This window comes from Chenopodium quinoa, unplaced genomic scaffold (genome assembly GCF_001683475.1).
Source record: "Chenopodium quinoa cultivar QQ74 unplaced genomic scaffold, ASM168347v1, whole genome shotgun sequence".
NCBI lineage: Eukaryota > Viridiplantae > Streptophyta > Magnoliopsida > Caryophyllales > Amaranthaceae > Chenopodium > Chenopodium quinoa.
In genome coordinates, this window is record NW_018743331.1 from 7173285 (window position 1) to 7195612 (window position 22328).

Sequence of the window (22328 nt, forward strand, 5' to 3'; positions counted from 1 at the left end):
CTTCACTGTAAGCTTTGGCACAGTTCCAAAACATAAGTTTTATGTCATCGCCCTTGAAATTCTTGTGCCAATGAGCAAAAATGTGCCTTGCACAATGTCTATGCTATGCATTAGGCATAGTAACTGAGACTCCTGCTAAGATAGACTGAAAAAAAAAATTCACAGCATACAGTTACACATTCATACAACAAAAAAAAGCACTAACAAAATTATAAGTAAAAAAATTGTAGTTAAAAGAGCAGTGTAGTTACCTGATGCTCTTTTGAAACAATGAAAGTTCCAGCACCATCACCAAGTTCAAGGCTCTTCTTCAGGTTGTTCAAAAACCACTCCCATGACTTGTTGTTCTCACCCTCTACAACAACCCAGTCAATGGGGTACATCTGATCATTCACTACTACAAATCCCTTAGTTTCTAGACGATGTTTGCTCGACGTCAGGTAATAAGAGTTAGCATAAAATTTAGTTTCCGTGTTTTTTCGACGCTTTTCTATGTCATAATTGGGTCTTGACACAGAAAAGCGTAGTAAATTAACATGCCTTAATGCACGTGACTAAAATCCATCCCGAGACTTCAAAATTTTAGGGAAAAAATAAGCGGGCTTTTTCATCAGAACAATTCTACGACCCACAACCTTTAGTTCTCATCAGCACTACTTTCCCACAACTAAACCCTAACTTTTCTATGCTTACGATCGATCTCATCTGATCTCCTAAACCGCTTGAAATTGTTGAATTTTCGTTCCTCTCTTCAGTATTATCTTCAATTATCGGTAATCCCCTTGCTCTTGTCATCAATTTTCCTTAATCTCCTTGTTATAGGCATCAATTTCGTAGTTTTTGGTTGATATATCACTCAAATTAGGTTGCTTATGAGGCATCAATGTCAGAGTATTGTCCACTCTGAATTTTCCATTGAAGTGGCTTCCGATGCTTTCTCTCCTCCATTGAAGCAGCTTCTGAGGTATGATGTTTTACCATTAAAATCACCGAATATCAATTTCACAACTTAAGGGTTTAATTTCACTCTGACATTTACCTTTAAAGTCATTCTCAAACTCTCTCAATCGGTTTCCACCACCACACCACTAACATTTGCGACGGACAATTGCGCTCAGGCCATGGTAAACGGTGATGCTAATCCGGCCACGGTGTAAGTTATTCTACTAAATTTGTTTTCGTCTGAATTATGTAATTAGGGTTCTAAATTTTTTTTCATCTCTAACATTGTTAAAACCGAATTTTTTTTATATTTTTTTAAATGTTAAATTAGCTTGATGTGTAATCTCCTGTGGTTAAAGCAGTAGATCGAAGCAGTAGCAAATGCCTAGCCGCAGAGGTTTTTTCCTCGAATTTTTAGTTATTTTATTTGAATTGTTTTCTGTAATTTTGTTGATTTTTGAGTGTATATTGAATTTGAAATTTTAGTTGAATTTTCTAGGGTTTATGTTTTGGTTAATCTGGTAGAATTTTTCTGGATTATTTTGTTTATGTTGATTATATTTGGTGGTTTTGAAGCATTATTGTTGTTGCAATTTAGATTTTTTTGGGTTAGATTTTGCATTTTCATTGATTTTTGTCATAAACCAGTAAATTATGCTCTACTGTTGTTGTTGCCTAGCTAGGGTTTTGCAGTGAAACTTTTCTATAGATTGAGGTTTAAATTGTTAATAGATAAAAATAAATACTTTGGTGACTGGTTGCCATCAAAATTGTAGAAAGAACAAGCATGATAAAATTCTACTATTTGGATTCAGTGTTGTTTATACACTATATAAATCGTTATCAAATTCTTTTTTTAGTTGTCAAATTAGAACTAGAGAGAATTATTATTTTTCTTTACGAGGACTTTTTCTCACATTTATGTTGTCTGTTTCGTTTTTATATATAGAAATCTGTAGATATTATGCAGCAACTTTTTCCATTCTGTTTTGTATAGGTTAATCTATCTCTATTAGCAATGAAATAAAAGTAGGAGCTGCTTTTGTTTCTTTGTTGTTTTGAATGGATGATTTTCTCCTGCTTTTTCAGCACATTTGTTTCTATCTCTCATTTGTTTCATCCCTAGTTACATAGTAAAGAAAAAAGAAACTGCTGCTTATTTGCCTTTTTTTTATATGAAATTATTTGGCTTAACATGTAGATTGCAGCAACGGTGATTCTCAGCATCCCAAAATGGAACTTCCTGGTACTGATTACATGCCCTTGAATCGACATGTATTTTATTTAATATTTATAAAATGCAGTTTTTAAAACTCTATCAAAAGGCAAAGAGCTCTAGATATCTTCTAAGATCAAGATATTTTATATATCTTCTCCTAGTGTTACCCATTATAGAGCTTTAAACTTATAGTCGAAGTTTTCAAGATAGTGCAAGAAAGGTCAATAAGCCTTATGGGGAGGAAAACGGATCTGCAAATGCTAAGTCATAACCAAAATAAATGTTGGTTATAATCTCATAGTTCCTAATACTGAGTATTGATGTTATTTGGTGATTAGTCAATAGTTTTATTATGTAATAATATGTATTGCAGTTGAACATTTCTATTATAGAATATGGATTATATTTTCTATAAACTATTGGTGTTACATTTAGTTTAACACTAAAATGGTTCTCCTGATTTGAAGGATGAGCTCTTATGGGCAGCTACTTGATTGTACCGAGCCACGAATACTGACTACTACTTATAGTATGCATCTTACAATGCAACCAATTTAGGTAGAACTGGTAATTCAGTCAAGATGTTCTCTTGGGATAACAAGTATGCTGGTGTACAGATCCTTCTAACAAAGTTAATTACATTAAAAATTTTTTATTATATACTTTGAAGCAACACTTAACCATGTCATAATTCTTTAGAGTTTTGCATATTAACGAAATTTCATAGGATCATCTGCCTGTTAGGTAATGTTCACTTGCTCATTATATGGGAACTGAATATTAACTGCAGCACAAACTTGTATTTTATAGGTTTTGTTGGATGGAGATGGTCGAGCATATACTGACACTCTGAAGCAATACAAAGCCAAAGCAGATTTATTTGTTTGCGCTTATTTGCAGAAAACCAATGGTGACGATGTTCCCATGACTCCAGGTCAATCTTCTGTATCTATTCTTATTTGTAATGTTTAAGGTTTTGGTGCATATGCACTGTCTAATGGTACAGATGAAACCGAACTTAAGCTGACTATTTCTTTCCCTGTTCTTATGATTAGGAGGACTGGTATTCCTACTTGCGTCAAACAATTTGTTGGTAACTGTCTATCTTACATATGTCTTAGCTTTTGTGCGGCCACTTGATGATTCTCATGACTTTTGTGTTGGTGTAAAAATATGTGTGTGTATTTGGTTTATGTATGGTAGTGTACATGTGTCTTAGATGTTTGCATGTGTGGAAAAAGTGTGCAGTGGCGATGTGGCCTTCTAGACTTCACAGGCCTTTGCGCGCTTGTTGCCCAATTTGTATCTTGTTTTTGTGCTTTCTCCATCATCATACTCTATTTTTTATGAAAAGTTTTACTTTGCCATTTATTTCATCATTTTTCTTTATAAATGCTTTGCAAGTACCAAACTCATAAAAAATATACTTATACCATTGCATTCCTTCAGATAATTTTTTTACCCCTGCATTTCTTCTAACAATTAAATGTTATATACTTATTAATTTTTTTTAAAGGTTATGAATGCAACAGGAGAATGAAGGAAACCTACTGAAGCTGGAAATTAGCCTACTATGCACCTTCATTTGTTTATAGTTAGTTAGATAGTAGTTAACTTATGTAGGCTTCAATCTAACTTTTTAATTTAGTTGGCAGTTGATATATGTAATAATAATGATGATATTTTGGACATGGCTACGTTTTTTTTAACATCCATCAGTGATAGTATGTAGGTCAGGGATTGAATTTCAATTCTTTTTTGTTCGTTAATTTTGACAGAAACTTTATTAATTTTATATATATTTTATACCTTGCTGGTAGTGTGCTTGGTGTTGTTCACATGGCTGAGCCTATTATACTCAGCATTTCCTTTGCCCTTTGGTTGCTGCTGCTATCTTATTGTTGTTGCCTGGTTCTTTTGCTGCTGCCTTTTGGAAGTGGCTTGGTCTGCTGCTGAGCTGCCTGTTAATTTGCTGGCTGATGTGCCCATTTTTCTGAGATTTTTCTGAGATTTGTCTGCTTCCTGCCCTTGCTTTGCCTGTTGGCTACAGATGCCTGGGTTCTTCTGAAGTTGCTTAGTCTGAGCTGCTGTTCTGGTTGTTGTGCTGGCTGCTGACCCTTATGCCTACTGCCTTCCTCTCTGCTGGTTTGGCTGCTGCTGCCTCATGGTTTTGCTGTTGCTGGCTTTTAATGGTGGCTATTGCTGGTCTGATCTTCTCTGTAGGCAGCTACCGTCTTGAGCTTGGGTGATATTTTGCAGCTGCTTCCTTGCTGGTTTCTCTGCTTGGGTGTTTCCTTGAAGCTTTTCTTGCTGCTTTCAAGTTGTTGCTTGGTCTATCTGCTGCCTTTGTTGCCTTGTTGGTTTTTTTTGTTGGTTGTTTTAGATACTTGTTGATGTTAGTTTTTGTATTTTTTTTGCTTTGGTGGCTGGTTTTGTAAAGAATTTTTTTTTATTTCTTTGCATATTTCTTTAGCAATACAAATTTATTTTACCAAAAAATAAAATATTTGAAAAACTTTTATTTAAATTATATGAAAAAACAGTAAAAAAAATTCTAGACGCTTTTTCTTGCCAAGAAATTTTGCTCTAATTAGTTTCAAAATTTCTCGCCACTATTTTTGCGTGGATGTCAAAAAGCGTCTCAATTGATTTTCGGACTGAAAACAACGTCGACAATATGGAAGGGAAAAAGCGTCTAGAAATTTGGTGGTGACGCTTGAATACCGATATTTTCCACGGTTAGCATATTTTATTAGACATTAATAAGCGTCGATATTGAAGACAATTAAAGGCGTCACAAAGTATTGGGACATAAAAGGGTGTCGAGATTTGTGACACGAAAAGGCGTCGCGAATTTCTCGACTTAGTTTTTCTCGACGCTTTTATACAGCGTTGAGAAAAAAATAGCGACGCTTTTCAGTGCCGTAAATAATGGAAAAAAGCGTCTCAAAAGGACAGGATTTGTAGTTGTGATTGCCATCTCTCCCAACTACTGACATCAACTGCCTTCCCGAAAAAGTCTTCAAGAAACATGCATCCACACATATTACTTTCCTACAACCTTCCTTCCAACCCTTGTGCACTCCCTCAAGACACACATACAACCTTTGAAAGATTTCAGGGGGTTTCTTCTTCTCCATGTAAGTTACTAAGTCCAAGTGTGTGTGTGGACTTGTCTTTTTCAATGCTTCTAAATACCTCCCAACTTTCCCATAATGTTCTCTCATAGAACCATGAAGATTTTTATGGGCATAGTACTTTAATTTATAAGAAAAATCTCTCTAAACAATCACCCTATAAGCTCTCCTAACAGTCTCAATAATCTCCTTAGCAGGCCAGTATGGTCTAGCCTTGAACACATCAAGCAACTGCTCAGCCAACCATGTGCATTTCAATTGCTTGTTTTTCTCCATATTTCTTAAGCAAGTATGGTCCTACATGACTATCTTAAGTACAAATGAACCCCTCCTATAATCCTAGGAAGCATACAACCTAAATGGACACCCTCCTGAACACCTCACAACAATTCTTTGCTGCTTAGGCCTATTTTCTAACACAATGGATAAGTTCCTGCCCTGAAAGACTGCATACTTAGCCACAACCTCCTTAAATGCTACTATATTACAAAATCTTTGTCCCACCTTCCACTGAAATATTTTGAAGTCTGTGTCAACCCCTACCAACAATCCCCTCCTGATTCTTCTTTCTCAATTGTTTCCTTATCCTCACTACCCCTAGGTGTATGAATTTCATCCCAGATCTAAAACCCCCATTCCCACTACTTTCCACTAACTTGCCCCCTTCCTGTTGTGTAGTAAGTTTTCCCTTTCTAGCTTCTTCTTGAAGTTTCTGTGCTAATTCAACTACACTACAGTTGAAAACCCCTAACTATCTCCCTGGCTTCCTCGTGCTCATCATCGTTGGTGTCCAAATCATTCACCTCAGGGTCTTTTAAAATCTCAATGTCATTAGTCTCACCATCTGCCTCACCAGATCCAAAGTTTGCCTCATAAATTTCATAGTCATATAACCAGTCCTCTTCTTCACAGTCAACTAGTTTATCCTTATCCTAATAGTCTTCCTCACACTCTTCCTTATAATTAGAATCCTATTGGTACCATTTTCCACTACAAAATCCTCATCCTTCTCATCATCACTGTTTCGGGATTTTTTTGTGTCCCTTGGGAGAGTTACAACACCAAGACTGACTCTGGGCGCCTATACATTGCAAAACAACGGAGACTCCAGCTGGGTGGAGTTCCGCCTCCGACGATCAAGTTAAAACGTGTATGGAGTACGTGATAAGTGCGGAAAGTAAAGTGGTATCTTCTTAGAGTCTGAGATCCGGAAGATTCTCTGATGTGAGAATGATCTAACAATCAATACCTGCCTCGTTTTCTGAGTAAAATCTCTCTCTTTTTTGATTGAGTTAATTTTGTTCCCTAGATGGGATACATCTCCCTTTTATACGGTCTTGGGATTCATGCCACTCTCCTAGGTTACGGAAACCTAGGAATAATGGGCTATCTCGAGAATTGGGCCTTGAAGGCCATTGTTTTCCCTTTTGACTTCGAGTGCCACGTGTCAACTGGCAAGTGGATTTTATTGGACCTGTCATAAGGTGACACGTGTCCCACTTTGATTGGGCCACGTGGCTTGGGTATTTTTACCCCAAACATTTGCCCCTCACAGGGGTGACGTGGTGTGCCATGTGGCGCCTGTGACACTTGTGACACAGGCATTGGTGAACGGTTTTAACCGTTCACCTTCTGAGGAAAATACAGGGATACCCTTGATTTTACCCTCCTATAAATAGCATTTTCATCTCTCCATTTTCGCACATTCACAAAAATTTTCAGACAAAGAACCTTTGCCTTTGAGAGGATTCGCTTATCACCGTTTGAGTTCAATCCGCCTGTATACAGACGTCACAAGAGAAAGACTCATATAACCGTCTGCTTATTCCGTTTGACACATCCGGTATACCGTTTGTGTAGCTCACAAACAAGAAAACACCTAAACCGTCTGGGTAGCTTCTAGACAGCTGCCTCCCCTCTTTCAGCTAGATATAACCAGTCTGTCGTCTGTGCATCTCACGAATAGAACATCTGAACCGCCTGGGTAGTTTCCAGACAATTCTCTTCCTTTCCAACTGGGTACATCCGGTCAACCGTCTGTGCATCTCACAAGCAGCTGCTTGATTTCCGCCTGCCTGTTACAGTCGGTCAACGCTTGACTTCACTTTTAGAAACATCTTTGAGGTACCGTCTTTCCCCTTTGAAACTCTTTCGAGCTTTTTATCGTTTGTATATATTGCATTGAATAATGGATTCACCCACAACACACACGGCATAGTCTAGGACAGTAGTCAGTCGGTCTCCTGGAACGGCTGAGTCTAGGACTAGGGGTGCCGCCTGGGGTTGTTTGGAACACCCTTGCTTTTCCAAGAATCCGACCGTCTCTGTGCATGTGCAGGACAATATGGCTCGGACGAAGCGGACGACATTTGACCCAGATTATAGATCAGACGGCTCAGCTGAGGCGCCGGTTGATAGAGAATATGAATATCCTCCAAGTGCACCCAGCACTCCGAGTGACAGCATTTTGAAGGACTCTGACCAAGGTGACGACGTTGAGGGCGTCCAACGATCGGACTCAGAGGAGTCGACCTCACTGCAGGCGGATGCCGTTAGTGAGGAGGATGAGGTGTACAAGTGGCCGTCTATATCCAACCCTACTAAGGCGCATATGTCCGAAGTCACCCTAGAAGCTAGCTTCCCCGCCTTTATAGAGAAATGCCCATTGGGGGATAGATGGGAAATAATTGTGTCGCTCGTTAAGGCGACTGTCGTCTGGGATGACGACATTGAGCATACTGACAATTATTTCGGCTGCTATAAGGTGGCATTCAAAGCCGGCCTCCGGTTCCCCCTTCATGACTCTATCAAAGCCATATTAAGGGGCTATGATCTTGGCGTATGTCAACTCACACCCAATTCCTAGGTGAACATCATTAGCTATATCGCCGCCTGCAAGATGCAAAACATAACGCCTAGCTGGGAGGCGTTTGCACACATGCACTACTTAAGTCGTGCCCCAGGCGGCTAGAAGGTGTGGTACACTTTAACCACGCATTCGGAATACGTGATGACATTGGATAAACCGTCGAAGTGGAGTAAATGGAAAATAAATACTTAGTTTCCCCCCCATCCAAACTTCTAAACTGTTTCCTCCGCCTGTACAATAGGGAGCCGGCTCTCTTGGGTAAAAGTGTGCCCTTCCTCGTATTCTAAGGAAGCTTGGGAACATATTATAGAGCCAGGGTTTTTCTAAACGACCACCATGCCTCTAGATGATGGTATTGAAATAATTGTACCCAAGAACTGGGTACCTCATCCGGATTGGCTCAAGGATGAGACTTTCCTCTCCGCCTGTGGTCTTAGTACCTTTTTTGATAGACGTAGGTTGACCATTTAACCGGCAACTTATGGCCGCCTGTAGTGTTTTTGTGATTTATTTTGTTTAACCAACCAATTTTTCCTTTTGCAAAAAAACCTCTAGGAATGGTTGACTCTGCAAAAACGCCTACTAGATCAGCAGCCCCGATCTGGAAGGATCAACTAGAGAAGAAAAGAGCCCAACTTGCTGCCAAGGATGATGGGGTAAGCTCCGGTTGTGTCCTTTAACTTGTAAACATTTATTGTCATCAGACGGCTGCTAATAACCGGCTGTGACCCTTGTGTTTGACTTTCAGGGTGGAAGTAAGAATGTTCCATGTTCCATCACAAAGATGCTTAAACGGAAGGCTGATGAACCTTCCAAAGCTCCCTCTAAGGCAAGGAAAGCCCCGCTTGCCCAGACGACATCATCAAGGCCGCTTGTACAGGGTAGACCAACTTCTGCAGGCAAAAGCCTGAAGAATCTTGGTCTAGGTACTGAGCCGGCTGGCAAAGAGCCGGGTGTCCCTAAGACGCCGAAGGGTGGCATGCCACTCGATGCTGCATTTGGTTTTGCAGCGGCTGGGGGTGGGGAGACCCCTCAGTTAGAATCTCAAGGTATGACTTACAGTTTTGATCCCCCATGGCCGCTTGGGTCTATGCGAGTGAAATCTCATGTTACCTAATCGAGGGATTCCTCCAGCAGCCGACATAATATAGGTGCTGCCTATGCTGCTATCTCACCACATCATTCTATTTGTGCAGATGCATCTCCAAGATGGCTTGACCTACAGCAATATTCCAGACGGATGCTGAGGTGTCTCACCCGGTCGGAGAAGGACTCAATCCCTGAGGTGCATCAGGTCAACATGGACCGCATCACTGCCTTGCTTGCTGAGGTAACTTTTGCTTTTTTCAACTAAGCAAACTTTTTGCCGGCTGAGGTAACTGAGCTAAATTAACCTTTTGCCGACTGAGTTAACTGATTCAAATTAACTTTTTTACCGGCTGAGTTTTGCAGGCAATGCTGAGAGTAGACGGGCTCAAAGCCTCGTTTAAAAAGAAGCAAGAGGATGTAAGAGACGCCAATAAACGGGCGACTTATGCCCTTGATGTTTCTCAATACCAATGTAGTAGGAATGATATTGAGACTAAAGCCAAAGAGCTGAAATAGGAGGAGCTGGTTAAAGAGCTCACGGCTACTATGGAGACGGCCAATAATAAGGTGTCTGACCTTGAGCTCCAGCTTAAAAATGTTCATTCGGACCTCAATGCACTGGAGGATGCTGACAAAGAGAATACCCAACTTAGGGTAGACGCCTCCCTGCTGAAGAATGAGTTGGCCCTGATGCAGACTGACCATAAAGCTGAGCTGGCAGCTGAGCAAGAGCAGCAGGTGGATGAGAATGAGAGAGATTGTGAAGCTCGCATGAAAATAGCGTGGGGTCTCATCCATCCGGACTACGTCTGGGAGTTCTTCAACTTAAGGTACAAGTATGCCACTGAGGTTTACGATGCCCAGTCCCTCGGTCTTGAGGCGTCGACTTTGTTTAATGAATGGGCTGGTATTGAGCCGTCTGATGAAAAGCTGGAAGATGAGGAGCTCAATGAGCAAGAGGAAGAGCAAGTGCCGATTGACATTGACCAAGCTCAACCAAGGCAACTTGAAGGCGAGCTCCCATCCGGCAAAGATCAGTCGATGCCTCTACCTCAGCAACCTCGAAATTAAGCTTCTTTGTTTTCGGCCTGCGTGCCGAGTGTTTAAATGTAATTCCAATAACACTTTTTGTTTTTCCGGATGTGGATCTGGTATGACAGTCTTCCTCTCCGGTTTTTTTATGCCAGGGTTTTTTTTTATGAAATAGCCGACTGGGTCGATTTTTAACAAAAAGTTTTATTTTAGCAAACTTGTTAATGGTGCACGAAATGAACCGGCTGCCTCTTACCCCTGGACAGCTGTGTGGTTGGTTTTAAGGTCAATAAATCACTACTGTGATTGCCCCAAACCAAGTACACAACCGTTCATCATACATGCAAATTTTAATTGAACACCCAAGCGTTTCTCTTTTACCGGTTGGGACTATTCATAAGTATACTCGAGCGTCCTTTTGCCCCATTGGGAGGACTTTCAGAGTTTCAAAATTAGTGTGGGGTAATAATCTAAGTGGGGATGACGGCCGATTACCGGCTGGTGTTAATGAGGCATGCGGTTTGTTTATGCCGTTTTAGGTCCCCTTTTAGATTACTCTGGTCAAACGACTGTGAATTCACCCGGATGGGTGTCGTCGGATGACTACTCGTTGGAACAAATGGGTAATCATTCAATATTATCTGGCTATTGGCCTCATAAGATCATTCTAAACAGAAAATGTGATAGGTGCCGCCTCTCACTTCATTGCAACCATCTCCAGGTAAGTATCCGGCAAAGTGTCGTCTGTTAGATAAGCCCGGATGCCATCCACCCAAGTGGAACTTCAATCTAGTATTCCAATGGGAGGTTCTTCAATACTTCGTTTTTCCATAACTTCCCAAAAGACTGACCGAGGTGTATCATAGGAGGCGGATGATGCTAGTTTAGAGAGAGCATTCACCTGATTTTTCTCTAACCTGGGCAACCGACTTAGATGAAATTCATCAAGTGTCCAGCCTCTTTTTTGACCGCATGCAAATATTTGATTATGGCCGGATGGGTGGCTTCATAGTCTCCATGGTACTGGCTAATGATCAATTGTAAATCAGAGCAGGCGTCAACCTTTCTTGACCCTGCCGCCTTGCACATGCAGATATCGGCTAGCAGTGCTTCATATTCCGCCTCATTATTAAGGCCTGAAACTTGAACCGTAGTGCATATTCATACTTGTCCCCTTCAAGAGATTGGCATATAATTCCTGCACCAAATCCGTCCATAATAGAGCTCCCGTCCACATACACCTTCCAAACCTGGTGAAGATAGATTCTCCGGCTCAGCCGGCCTATTCATTCGACAATGAAGTTGGCAAACGCCTGACCCTTCACTGCCTTCCTTGGTTCGAAAGAGATATCAAGACTTTGCATTTCAATAGCCCATTTGAGCCTTCTACCGGACGACTCCAAGGTTGTCATTGGCCTCTTGAAAGGTTTGTTTGTGAAAACAACAACCGGATGTGCCAAGAAGTAAGGCTTCAACTTCTTGACTGCCATGAAAAGAGCAGGCCAATTTTTCAACAGTTGGGTACCGTAATTCAGCATTTCGAAGAAAATTGCTGATGAAATAGACCGGAGCTGGCTGCCTTCTCTCTCAGTAAGGAGAACAACATTGAGAGCATGATCTGAGACGGCTAAGTACATGTAGAGCACCTCCTTTGGCAGAGGATTAACAAGCCTTGGCAACAAGTGCAAGTGTTCTCTTAATTTCTAAAAGGCCGCCTCACATATTCTTCTTTTTGATGGCTTGGAAAAAATAGAGGCTCTTGTCACCTGACCGGCTGAGGAATCTCCCCAATGCCGCAAGACAACCGGTTAATTTTTGAACTGCTTTGACGGTGCAGGGAGACTTCATGTCAATGACCGCTTGTATCTTCTCGGGGTTTGCCTCTATCCCCCTTTGATAAATCAGAAATCCGAGAAACTTCCCAGATTCAACACCAAAGACACACTTCTTGGGATTGAGCATGACCTTGTGCCGCGTGAGTGTGGAAAATGTATTTTGAAGGTAAGCAAGGTGATCCGTCTGTAGCTTGGATTTGACTATCATGTCATTGATGTACGCCTCTACATTCCTCCCAATCTATTAATGAAGGCTGTATTAATTATTTGTTGGAAAGTAGTAGGCGCATTTTTCATGCCAAACGGCATCACAATTTAGCAGATAACTCCTGATCAGTGACGAATGGCGTCTTCTCTTGATCCTTTTATCACAAGGGTATCTGGTGAAAGCCTGAATAGGCGTCCATAGAGCTCATTAGAGCATGTCCGGCTATAGAGTTGACCAAACTGTCGATCTTTGGAAGTGGATAACTATCTTTTGGACATACCTTGTTCAAATCACTGTAATCAACACACATGCGCAATGTACCATTCGACTTCTTTACAAGCACAACATTTGCAACCCAATCTAGGAAGTAACATTACCGAATGAACCCAATGTCAAACAGCTTCTTCACTTCGGCGGTTGCCGCCTGACTTCTGTCCTTGCCATGGTTTCTTTTCTTTTGCCTAACCGATTTCTTTTTGGGATCCATGACAAGTTTGTGGACAGCTAGATCCGGGCTAATGTCGGGCATCCTTTCCACTTTAAAGGCAAAGATGTCTTTGAATTCTTTCAGCAAATTGTGCAAGTCTGCACCCAACTTTGGAAAAGCAATCGTCCCAACCTTAACAGTACGCTTCAGACGTATGTCGTCTACAGCAATATCAATGTGTTCACCAGCTGGTTAGGGACGGAGTTCATCTGACCCTTTCCTGGTCAGTGATTGCTATTGCTTCTCTTTTTTCACGGCGACCAACTGGTCGGCCTTTCTCTTCTTGTTGGCTGCTGTTGGAGCTTGCGGAGCTTTCTTGATTTCATCAAGGTCTATTTGCTCCTCACTTTGGCCAGATACGGCCACTGTGGGCCTGACGTCTGAGAGGTAACACTCTCTGGCGTCTTCTGATCTCCGTTTAGGGAGCCAAAAGTCCCATCATCCTTTTCAAATTTCAGGAGCATGAGGGATGGAATGATGACAACCTTGGATTCATTTAGAGTTGGACGACCCAATATCAGATTATAGGCAATCAGCTCTTCCACGACCAAGAATCAGACTACCATGTGGCGTCCTTCCCCCTTCTCCTCCAGCCGGATGGGTAGGTCAATCCGTCCTACTGGATGCACAACTCCAGCCCTAAAACTAACCAAGGGGTGAGATACCTTGTGCATGCTGCTTGGCTTGTCCTTCAATTTTGACAAGCACTTGTGGCTAATAAGGTTAGACGAGCTTCCGGTGTCAATTAGGATCTGGCCTACCTTCTGGTTGGTCACTTTTTATTCAATGAAAATAGGGTCATCATGCGGTCGCCTGACCTTGCCCCTGTCTTTTTCAGTGATGATAAATTCTTGGAAGGTGTCCGTAGACGCCTACCCCTCATCAACAACATTGACATCCAACCACCTGACATGGTCCTTCGTGCCCCTGATAATTGGACCCTTCTCCAGCAAAGTCGCCTGCTATTGTGTAGATCGACTCTTGATTAGTGTCTGAACTATCAGCAGGTTGGGCAGGCTTTTTGGACGACTTCCCAAGGGTTGTCCTCTGGGTCACTTTGGACTTCAGAATTTAAGATTTCAGCACCCCTTTATCAGCCAGATGGTCCAACAACCGCTTGAGACTATAACAGTTGTTGGTGTCCTGGCCAATATCCTCATGGAAGTGGCAATACTTGTTTTTGTTCCGGCTTTTGGCAGAACCTTTTATAGCAGCGGCCTTTTCAATGGTCACCCGGTATTTAATTTCCATGAGTATGGAGTAACTATCTTTGTTAAACTCATACTTTGGAACGTATGGTTTAAACTCTTTCTTTTTCTTCCGGGACGGCTGTTCAGAGTCGTCAGTCGCTCATATTTCTTTTCTCTTTTTACTTTCTTCTTTTTTAGCCGGCTGAGTTAACCGACTCTTTTTTTTTATCAGACTTCTTGGAGTCCGTCTGCTTACTGATGGAGCAGAGCTCGGTCGCCTGTATATAGGCTTCCGCCTCCATCAGCGCTTCCTGGAAGGTAGCAACCCTCTTTCTTACGAGGTGGAACTTAAAGGTCGACCCATCTTTCAGACCCTTGAAAAAGTCTGTATAAGCCACTTCGTCAGACAGCCCTTGAATCTGGATTTTCACCAGATTGAATCGCCTGACGTATGACTGTAGCCCTTCTTTATCTCCCTGTTGTACTACACCCAAGTCGAGACTTGTTTTCTTAGCAGGACTTTCATAGAGAAGTTAAATGCAAACAAGAATGCAAGCGTCTTGAAGCTATTGATGCAGCCGGCTGGCAAGTTGCCGAACCATTGTTGGGCTATGCCCTTCAATGTAGCCGGAAAGCATCGGCACCAAGTGGCATCATCCAACCCCTGCAAGTACATGAGATTGGTGTAGGCCATTAGGTGGTCTTCAGGATTGGTGGTACCATCATAAGTACCCACCATGACATTTTTAACCTTAGTCGGCTATGCCGCCTCGGTTTTCTCCTTGGAGAACGCAGAAGTTTGTTTCCAAGCTTTAGCAGATAAAGCTTCCAGTCCAAAGGTTGGACGTTTTGTGCCGTCTAATCCCTAAAGAGGGTCGGTTCCATATAAGGTTTCCTATACGACATGTATGGCAGCCGAGGCACATACGGGGATGAATGGATCATCTAAGGGCCAGTGTGGACGGACGGGCCACCTGACTGACTCTCTCTTAAATAATGAGAATACCTCATTGAGGTATTCTGGAAGCTGTCTGGGTAAGTCGACGTTGAAGCCGACATAGACAGTTGCCGATTTCTCTTGTGCTCGATTTGAAATCGGGCATAAGAGTTTGTCTTCTTCGAGCCACCCGGCTGGACATGCCGGATGGCCTTCCTCTTCCCTATCTCAGTGAATCGGATCTTGGTAAGATCGATCAAGGGCCGCTTCCCCTTCTTTGATTTAGGATGTGGAGTGGGCTCTCGGTCCCTGACAGGTTTGTTCTTCTCAGAAATAGAAGGTTTCTTGGCCGACTGACCCCTATTGGAGCCAGCCGTCCTCTTGTCAATCAGGTCCTTTATCTCCCCCTTGAAACTTGTCATGAATTTCATGAGCTTGTCTCGAGTGATTGGGGTTGTGCCTTCTCCTGCCTAGGATTGTCCAGGCGGCTGTTCGGATGGTTGACTTGGACCTGCATGATCATTGCCCCATTCCCTTCTTTCCATGGGATGGGTGCGCCTGGTTCTGAGTGACCCATCAGGAGCCACATACGTTTCGACCTCAAAGTCGTCATCAGTGTCATGGTCAGAATAGGCCTGGGCGTCAGTCATAGGCCTTTTCTCATTTGGAGGTGGTACAGACTGTTGTGAAGCCATCTAAAAGGTACTTTTCCCACATACGGTGCCAAATGTTTCGGGGTTTTTTGTGTCCCTCGGGAGAGTTACAACACCAAGACTGACTCGGGGCACCTGTACCTGCAAAACAACGTTTTTTTTAGAGAAAATTCGTTAAAGAAGAAGAGGATTTCGAGAAAGGTAATAAACTTTTGGGAGGGAAAACAAAGAGGTTAAACTGTTTATCAGGTCACCCTTAAAATGGATCTATTGGTGAAGATGGGGTATAAAGGTTGGATTTTTGTAGAATAAACTTAAGGTTGGATTTTTTAGGGAAGAAAGTGCAAAGGTTGGATTTTTAATTTCCATTTTTCCTTTAATAAATATTTATCACAAATTCATAAACTTTTCAAAAAATAAATAATCATGATCAATGAAAATCATACAAATTATAATTACAAATTGACAAAATCTAACCTCCAATTCTTTTCTTTGACCTTTAACTTTCTCTCTCCTCCATTTTTTTTGTCCTCTTCAATAAAGCCAATTGATTGTTACAGAAACTCATAATTTTAAAAAGAGAGGAGTGTATCCATCAAAAGATGAACCACAAGCTCTAAAAACTAACAAAACTATCGAAAGAAGAACGCATCAAGAACGTTGAGGAAAAGAGGTAAAAATTGGATGCGTTTTGACAGTGGAGTAGCAAGTTTAGTTGCACCACGGTGTAGCTAAGAATTTGCCTCCAAAACTTGTGAATTGGACCAAGCTTAGTGGGCTTTTCCGGTTAGGCAAAAAAAAAAGAAAAAGAAAAACAACTACGAATGTTAGTCCATGGCCGCCCAATAATAATATAATTTTGGGTCAAATATTTATGTTCAAACCCCATCCAAAATCGGATCGAGTCCATTTTGATCAAATAACTTTGGGTGTCAATGCCTCGAGATGCTAATCGCAAATAAATAAATAAAATAAAATAATTCATGTCCTGATTTTATGTGAATTGCAATATATTGTCAAAATATTGCACATGATGCTATGCTATAGGTGAGAAAAAAATTGGATATACGCAATCGATATTAGAACCAATGGGAATCGATGGGTTTGGACCCTGAACCAGTTATCCCAAGAATAGTTTCGAATCCAAAAGTTGAGTACTAATCTTAACAAGTTCCAATTCCAATTCTTTGTAATTTGGATTCGGTGCCCAGTGGATACCTACCTATTAAAACATGTTCTTGTACCAAGTTGTAAAGCTATATTAAATGTAGGATTTTGTCCAACCCATTTTTAGCCCAATCCATTTACAAAAAGCCCTACAAATCAACAATCACTCATACAATAATCCTTGATACCCTATTTTGAATATTCTCAAATCAAAATTCGATTTGAATATTCTTAAATCGAATATGGTCCCGCACTCCCGCTATTTAAATGACATAATAACCATGAAAGAGAAGGTGATTTTACAAAAAAAAATTCTATATTTTATAATACAAGAGCAAATTTGTTCGATCAATTACATACTAGATTCATGTAGACATTTCGCTTGATTTTAAATTCAACAATATTTTTTAAAAAAAGTTTTATATCTCTTTATTCTGATTTGGAGCTCCTTTATCCATTTAAAAAAAATGTTTGTTGTCATTAAATGAAATATTTATTTCAATTTCTGATAGTCACAATGCAATCATGAATATTAATCCATAAAGGTTACACCCTATTCACAATCCATGAGATTGCTAACTCCATATGGTCAACAAAGCATGATCGGAGGATCAGGGATGATTGTACGAAATTGAGTCAAGGAGACAATTTCGCCCGTACTGGCCTCTACTCGTTTCTTATTGCGATGAGTATCATTTAATTTTGCGATTAAATTGATTTATAGAAATATTCAATTGATTATAAACTAATATTACTAAGTTGGTTGAATATTAATGCACACATAATTTTAAATATTGTAATCACTTATTAAGTCCTCAAGATTAAAAGGGAACCTAAACCGATTGTCTAAATTACTTATTAGGTGTGATTTAGGTGTGATTTTCAATTACAAATAAAATATTGGAAGCAACATAATAAATATTATTTGGCACAAATTAAATCATATGAGCATGAAAAATAATAAACAATAAGAATCTTATCATGATACTAGCAAAAAATAAGTAAAACAATAACATTAAATTAATTGCTTACACTATACGCACGTATTTTAAATTACATCATGAATAGAATATTAGTAACTTCAATTAAAAAAATTATTAAATGAAAAGAATTTAAGTAAATAATGTTTAGATTTGTTAAACCCTCATAGATTTAACATTTTACGCCTAGGTTTAAGAGTATTACTTCAGGTATACAACATCTCTTCAAATAGCTTGAAAGAGGAATGATTAGGAATAAAAGTGTAGAATAGGCCTGTTTTGTACGTCTGATTTCGTGCCTAAAAACCTAAAAAAAAATCTTGATATTTAAAGGGTAGGATGCCCAAAAAAATTAAAAAGGTAGGAATGCTGCGCCACGGCAAAGATGGCGTGGTGCAACTTTTTGGCAGTTTTTATGTGTCTTTAAAACTTTCATAACTATTGATCTGTAACTCAATTTATGGTATATAATATATCTTTGGAAAGATAAAGAAGTCTATTTTCCAAACTAGTTCGAATCAGGTCAATTTTTCTGTAAAGAGGACAAAAAAGTGTAATTGAAGGGTGTCCATGGTATCTTGACAAAATTGTTGTTCTTGAATGAGATCTCTGTGCGGGACCATATTATTATAGCCTGGTCTATGGTGGGAGTAATGACATTGCCTTGATACCTGGTCTATGGTGGGAGTAATGACATTGTCTTGATACCCTATTTTGAATATTCTCAAACCGAATGGACTCATCATTTAATTCTAAACCACAATTAAATACAAATGGAATAATGATTATGGAAAAATTAAATTACTCCATAAATGAATGGTTTAACTTAGTGTTTTACATTATGATCTTCACAACTAAATTATACACATAAATAGGGATATCAAAGCCAATTCCAATATGCCTGATTCCCATTGCCTCAACGTACTTGTTATGTTTCACTTGAGGAAAAGGTTTAGTGAGTGGATCGGCTACATTGTCGTCAGTTCCAATCTTGCAAATTCTGATTTCACCCTCGGACTTCCAATCCCTTATCATGTGAAATCGCCTCATGACATGTTTGACTTTCTGATGCTCCCTTGGATCTTTAGCCTGAGCAATAGCCCCACTATTATCATAGTAGAGGTCTATTGGTCCCTTTATTGAGGGGACAACACCAAGTCCACTAACAAATTTACGAATCCAAACTGCCTCCTTAGCTACTTCTGAAGCTACCAAATATCCGGCTTCAGTTGTACAATCTGCAGTTGTGCTTTTCTTAGCACTCTTCCAACTGAACGCTCCTCCATTAAGACACAACACATATCCTGATTGAGACTTGAAGTCATCTCTGTTATTCTAGAAGCTTGCGTCGGTATAACCTTCAATTCAACAATCAAATCTTTACTCCCACCGTAGACCAGAAATTTATCCTTGTTCCTTTTCAGGTAATTTAGGATATTCTTGGTCACAGTCCAATGTGCCTCTCCTAGGCTTGATTGGTATCGGCTCATAGCACTCAACGCATAAAATACATTCAGCCTAGTACAAAATCATGGCATACGTAATCGATCTAATAAGTAAAGCATATGGAATTTGACTCATCCTCTCTCGCTCATAAGGTGTCTTCGGACACTGTTTCTTGCTGAGAGTTATGCCATGTGACATTGGTAAGTGGCCTCTTTTGTCTTCCTCCATATTAAATCGTGCAAGTACCTTATCTATATAAGTACTTTGTCTTAATCCAATCATCCTTTTAGATCTATCCCTATAGATCTTGATGCCCAATATGTATAATGCCTGTCCCAAGTCCTTCATTGAAAACACTTTCCAAGCCAAGTCTTTACAAACTCTAGCATTGGGATGTTGTTTCCAATGAGTAATATGTCATCGACATATAAGACAAGGAATGTAATGTCACTCCCACTGACCTTCTTGTAAACACACGACTCATCTGGATTCTTGATAAAACCAAACTTGCTAATGGCTTCATCGAATCGGAGATTCCAATTTCTACTTCCCAACTTTAATTCATAAATGGATTTCTTAAGCTTGCATACCTTCCCAGCATTATTCGGATCTACAAAACCTTTGGGCCGTGTCATGTACACAGTTTCTTCCAAAATCCCATTAAGGAAGGCAGTTTTGATGTCCATTTGCCATATTTCATAATCATAATATGCAACAATTTCTAGGATAACCCGGACGGATTTAAGCATGGGAACTGGCGAAAAGGATTCATCATAATCTACCCCGTGAATTTGCTTGTATCTTTTTGCCATCAATCTAGCTTTGTATACATATACAACTCCATCTTTGTCGGTTTTCAATTTAAAAATTCATTTGCAGCCGATAGGTGCATAACCTTCGAGGAAATCAACCAAGCCCAGACTTGATTTTCAAACATGGAGTCCAACTCGGATTTCATGGCTTCTTGCCATTTTGCAAAGTCGGGATTCATCATAGCTTGTTTTTATGTCGTTGGCTCATTTACTTCCATAACTAGGACGTCTTGATTCTCGGTTACGATACCGAGGTATCTTTCCGGTTGAGACCTTGGCCTTTGCGACCTACGCAGGTCAGTACATTGAGCATTTACATTGTCAGTATGACTTTGTTGCTCATCTTCTCGAATTTCATCACGTTCGACTTTCCTCCCACTTGTCATTTTGGAAAGATGCTCCTTTTTTAAAAACGACACCATCTTGAGCAACAAAAAAATTTATTCTTAGATTGGTTGTAGAAGTAATATCCTTTTGTTTCTTTAGGATATCCCACAAAGAAACATTGTCAAATTTTGGTGCAAGCTTGTCGGACATGAGTCTTTTGACATATGCTTCGCAACCCCAAATCTTAAGAAAAGACAACCGTGGAGGTTTCTTCGTCCATATTCATATGGAGTCTTTTCGATAGCTTTTGAGGGAGCGCGGTTCAGAATTAGTGCTGCAGTTTGAAGTGCGTGTCCCCAAAAAGAGATAGGAAGGTCGGTAAGACCCATCATGGATCGAACCATGTCTAACAAAGTTCAATTTCTCCTCTCAGACACTCCGTTCCATTGTGGAGTTCCGGGAGGTGTCAATTATGAGAGAATACTATGTTCTTTCAGATGGTCGTCAAATTCGTAGCTCAAATACTCGCCACCTCGATCCAATAGAAGGGCTTTGATTTTCTTGCCAAGTTGATTTTCCACTTCACTCTGAAGCTATTTGAACATTTTAAAGGATTCAGATTTGTGTGACATAAGGTAGACATAGCCATATCTACTATAGTCGTCCGTGAATGTGATAAAATAGCGATAACTGTTTCTTGCGGTTCTGCTCATTGGTTCGCATATATCCGTGTGTATAAGACCCAATATGTCATTAGCCCTTTCTCCTAACTTGGTGAGTGACTATTTTTATCATCTTGCCAAGTAAGCATCCTTTGCAGTTGTCAAACGACTCTAAGTCGAATGAATCAAGAATTCCTTCTTGGTGGAGTTTCTTGATACGTTTGATGTTTATATGTCCTAGACGAAATGCTACAAGTAGGTTTGATTCGACTAGCTAGTCTTAGCCCTTTTGGTGGTATCATTAACATTATAAACGTGTTTGTCTAGTAAGAGCACATGTATGAATATGAAATACCATAGAACATTTAATCAAGACAAGTAAAACAACCATTGCCATTGTCTTGTGATCAAAACTACTTGGCGTCTAACGCCAAAGATCATAATATGTTCAACGATAAAGCATAATAAGTTCTATCACATTTCAAAGGACAAATATTGCGCCTACAAACATGGTAGAAGGACCATATTCATCGTTCGATTGCAGTAGTACATTTACTTGTGAAGCCTCTCACTTGGTCCCTTAAATAGGAGCATAAATTCAGTCATACATGGTATCCAATACCTATGAATTGCTTATACACAAGTGTTAATGAAGATACTTGAGGTGGATGGATCATTCCTCTTTTCCTCATCTTTTCGGAAGATCTTGCATTCTCTTTTGTAGTGGCCTTGCCCACCACAATAGAAGCATCGCATCTTTGCTTTGTTCTTGAACTCCTTCTTATTTACTCTCAAGGGCATCTTGGTTGCTCCATAGGAGTTGGCCTTGCGAAGCACTGGAACCACCTCTTTCAATGAGTGTGACTCCTTCCTAGTAGCTATATGCATCCTAAGTGCATCATAGCCCGAGTGGAGAGAGCCAAGCAAGATATGACCCGTCATCTCATCCTCTAATGGGATTCCAAGAAGCTCCATATGCTTGAAGAGCCTAGTCATTCTAAGCACATGAGGTTGGAAGGGAATACCAGGTCTCAGTTTGGTATTGTAGATCTTAGACCAAATTCGATACCTCCCTGTGGCAAGGCAACCCTCTTCCGGTGGCTTTATCTTCATGTTTGAGAGTGACCTAGTCACATGAAACACAAGTCCATCATAATTTCCATTGAGGCTCTTGGTGACTCTCACATTGACAACGTCCTCAAGTGCTTGGAGGAACATGTCCGGCAAATAGGAGGAGAACTTTTCCTTCCATTCTTTCAGGATGGAATTATCCATTAGTCGTGAGACTTTCTTGCAATCGGAAGACCAAGCATCATGAGCTTCATCGCTCATGATT

The 22328-nt window shown here is 40.3% G+C and overlaps 1 long non-coding RNA gene across 3 annotated transcripts; it reads left to right on the forward strand.

The window, feature by feature from the left end:
- The first annotated feature begins 571 nt into the window (after positions 1–571).
- On the forward strand, positions 572–2787 carry LOC110737858. Of its 3 annotated transcripts, XR_002514486.1 has the most exons (5): positions 584–773; positions 866–964; positions 1048–1153; positions 2144–2188; positions 2629–2787. It is a non-coding gene; the product is annotated as an uncharacterized LOC110737858 (long non-coding RNA). The 3 variants fall into 3 exon arrangements; XR_002514485.1 differs by having other exon boundaries at positions 572–773; positions 1048–2188; XR_002514484.1 differs by having other exon boundaries at positions 592–773; positions 1048–2787.
- The last annotated feature ends 19541 nt before the right edge of the window (positions 2788–22328 follow it).